The sequence below is a fragment of the Gavialis gangeticus genome, unplaced genomic scaffold, assembly GCF_001723915.1.
Source record: "Gavialis gangeticus isolate Ggan-Ray unplaced genomic scaffold, GavGan_comp1, whole genome shotgun sequence".
NCBI lineage: Eukaryota > Metazoa > Chordata > Crocodylia > Gavialidae > Gavialis > Gavialis gangeticus.
Genome location: NW_017729029.1, coordinates 61,901,185 through 61,905,440, shown reverse-complemented (window position 1 = coordinate 61,905,440; position 4,256 = coordinate 61,901,185).

The window sequence follows — 4,256 nt, the reverse complement described above, 5'->3', positions numbered from 1 at the left end:
TAGTTTTTCAGTGCTTCCTTATATACAACTACATATTAAGCAAGTCATTATTATAGCAAATGGAAGACTGAAAAAAAAACAAACTTTGAGATGCCTCAGGTGATACAGTTATGAAAACAAAGTTTTCATAGATTTCATAGACATTAGGGGCTGGAAGGGACCTCGAGAGACCATCAGGTCCAGTTCCCCCACCATAGGCGGGAAGTCAGCTTGGATCAAGTGACCCCAGCAAGCAATATATCCACCTGTTTTTTGAAGGAATGATTTGGGTGATTTGCTCCTTTCAACTAGTACCCTTTGGGTCCGACCCCATAGCCAGTTGCCTAGCTATCGGACCATATGATCATCAAAGCCACAGTTTCCCAGCTTAACCATGAGGACATCATGGGGAACTAGGTCAAAGGCTTTCTTGAAGTCCAGGTATATGAAGTCCACATCATCTCCCTTGTCCAGGGCATATGTTACTGGATCATAGAAAGTGATGAAGTAGGTCAGGCATGACCTACCAGTCACAAAGCCCTGTTGGCTGGCATTCAGAAGCTTGTCTTCCATCAGTCTGGTGTTGATGGATCCCTTGACAATTTTATCAAGGATTTTTCCAGGGACAGATGTAGGACTGATTGGTCTATAGTTCTCTGGGTCATCCCTCCTCCCTTTCTTGTAGATAGGGACCATGTTGGCTCTTTTCGAAGTCATCCAGGACCTTGCCCGAGCACCATGATTTTTCAAATATCTCTGCCAAGGGGGATGCAATGATGTCTGCCAGCTCCTTCAAGACTCTCAGGTGCATTCCATCTGGGCCTGCAGACTTGTGAACGTCCAGTCCCTCAAGGTGTTCCCTCACCTGATCCACATTGATTTTAGGCCTGTTGCCCACTCCCAGATTGGTTTGTGCTATTCCTGACAGTGTGATCCTCCTGGGAGGGTGAAAAACTGATGCAAGAAAATCATTTGGGAGATTGGCCCTTTCTTGGGCATCAGAAGTCAGTTGCCCCATTGGATTTCTCAGGGGCCCAATGCTAATCTTGCTTTTTTTCCAACTTTCCACATAACTGAAGGAGTTTTGCTGTCCTTGATTCCCATAGCTAGCCTAAGTTCAGTTTTTACCTTGGCTATTTTCAACCATTCTCTACAGGTGCAGGTGAGTACAAAGTAATCCTCTTTGGTAATGCTTCCTGTTTGCCAGCTGGTGTAGGCTACTCTTTTGAGTTTATTAAGGTCCAAGTGCTCCTTATTCAGCCATAGGGGCTTTCTTGCCCATTGACTGCATTTCTTGTGATATGGTATGGTTTTCCCTGTGCTTCAAAGATAATGTTTTTAAGAAATGACCAATCCTCATGTACTCCCTTTTCTTGGGGGTGGGTATGGCCTCTAATTGGTATGGACTGACCAATTCTCTCAGTTTGTAAAAATAAGCCTTCCCAAAGTTAAGGGCTTCTGCTTTACTTCTGGGTTTGTCTGACCTTCAGTGAACTAAGAAGGTGACCAATACATGGTTGCTGTCACCTAGTTTCCCCTTAATCTGCAGATCACTCACTAGGGTCAGCCCCATTAGCCAGGACCAGATCAAGAAATATCTCTCCCCTAGTTGGCCGTAGACCTCCTGGGTTAGGTAGAGGTCATTGATGCATATGAGAAAGCTATGCGACCTGTCAGATTTGGCCACGAGCTCACCCCAAGAAATGTTAGAGAAGCTGAAGTCCCCCATGACGATCATGGATCAGGAGTGCATGGCTTCGACCAGTTCCCTATTGAATTCCTCATATAGGTCTTCCTCTTGGTGAGGAGGTCTATAGTAGACTCCTACAAGTAAGTCACCCGCCTCATGTTCTCCTCGTATCTTGACACAAAGGGTCTCAAGATGCCCTTCCTGGTTTGGAAACTCAATCTGCAGAGAAGCGAGCTGATCCTTGATGTAGAGAGCTACACCCCCTACCCCTCTTTGTGACATGGTCTCTCCTATACAAGTTATAGCCCTCTCTTGCCACCAACCAATCATAGGTGAAGTCATACCAGGTATCCATAATTCCTACCAGGTCATAATCATTTTCACATAGGAGAAGGGCCAGTTCCCTCATGCCCATTTCCCAAGCTCCTGGTATTTGTGTACAGGCACTTAAGTCTGCCATGAGAAGCCCAACGCTTCCCTGAGGGGTTTAGCAGGACCTTTCCTTGGGCTGTCTCCCTTGCGCTGCCCAAATTATTGGTAGTGCAGCTGACATGAACTGGGTTAGAACTGTTAGTAGACCGCCCATCCCCCAGTGGTCTCAGTTTAAAGCCCTGTCAAGAAGGTCAACCATTCTGGCTGAGAAGAGCTTTTTCCCTTTCCAGGTGAGGTAGAGGCCATCCATTCCCAACAATCTCCTCCCTCTGAAGTGAAGACATTGGTCAAGGAAGCCAAACCCCTCGCAATGGCACCATCTCTAGAGTCTTCTATTCACCTTGCCAATGCACCTATCCCTCTGGAGCCCATGTCCTGTAACAGGAAGGGTTGAAGAGAAAACTGTGTGTGCCCCCAGACCCTTAAGCCCCAATCCCAGAATCTTGTAGTCATGCATGACCCCAGACAGACTTCTCCGTGCTGTATCATTGGTACCCACATGAATGAGTAGCATGGGATGGAGGTCAGAGAGCTGGACGAGTTTGGGAATACTCTGTGTCACATCCCAGACACAAGCTCCAGGCAGGCAGCAGACCTAAAGAGGACAGGGCAACAGATTGGTCCCTCAGTCCCCCTAAGGAGGGAGTCACCCACCACAATAACTCTGAGCCTTCTTCTAGGCACGGATGTTGGTGGCTCTGCATCCTCACATGCTAGAGACAGCATTATTGCTGGCTCCATTGATGCAAGAGGTGCAAAGTGGTTGTGCAGCTCCAAGGGAGCAGTAATCCTGGTGCTGTACCTCTTTGGACTGGAGATCACCATGATCCAGGCAACCCCAGGGTGGACTTTGTGGAGGTTCCTCAGTTCTGCCACTCTGTCATGAACCAGTTGTGTGCCATTAGTAGTTATTGGGTAACAGAATCCAAAGAATCTTAGTGGTCACTATTCAGAATTGTAAATAGTAAACAAAATACTAATACAATGTTTTGCCTGAAATGACCTTATAGTATCAGTCCAATTGCCAAAGGACAGAGGCTACTAACCAAAGATGCTACTACATTTGGTCAGCTCAATGAAGAGTTCAAGAAACTGAAAACCTCTTAGCATAGAACTATGTAGATAGGGTAGGAAAATAAAATGTATGTAAACTGTTCCCAAAGAAGTTAGCCTTCATTAGTGCTAGAGACAGACATTATACATAAACTGGTTTATGTGATCAGAAACTGGTTTAACCCAGAAGAGATGTTCAGTGCACATAAACCAATATGAAAATGACTGAAACTGGTTTGAGATACTGCATTTAGCCAGGTTTATCAGACTTAACTGATTTGGCTCAAACCGGTTTATGCAATGTCTGTCCCAGCCCCCTTACTGGTTTAAGATAAACCAGATTACCCCAACATCCTGGCATGCTCTCTGGGCTGGGCAGGGCTCTCTGCTCCACAGCGGAGCTGGCCCCTCCCCGCTGCTCCCTGGCTGGAGCTCTGGCAGAGACTGCAGGCACAACAGGGTCTGTCTGGTTTCCCCCTGCCCTATCCCCCTCCCCCTGCTGCTCCAGAAGAAATCCCCCCCTCTCCTTCCCATCTCCCATGGCACAGACCCCAACCCCATGGACCCTAGGAATGTGGTATGGTAACTAATGCCAAGAGGTTTCTGTGTCTGTCTCCAATTTCACTGGGACAGGCAGACAGAACAGTGACTGCTTAGGGGTTTTTGGAGCTAATCAACAGGTCATCTGGTAAGCTGCTTAAGAAGAGTTTGAACTAATGAAGTGAAGCTATTGTTTTGCTAATGGGGTGATAAACACTGTTATCATCCCCCTTCTGGCTTGCTTGCCTCTCAGTTTGCTGCAGACAATATAAAGAAGCAGGGTGGGAGACTGAAAAGCTCCATATCATCAATAGATGCATGCACTGTACCCCTGCCCCTTGCCTCAGAGTGCTAGCAGGGGGCTGGCAGCTGGCAACACTCCCACCACTTGAGTAGCCAGCAGGGAAAAGCCTGGGATGGTGCAGGCAGACCTCCCTAATCAGAGCATCCTGCCAGGGCCTGGCCATGTCTTCCCCCACCCCCCGTCAGCTCAGCACTGTGCACAGAAGGGAGGACTGCTCTAGCACTCCCTGGCTTCTAGCCTGAGCCACTGCAGACATGT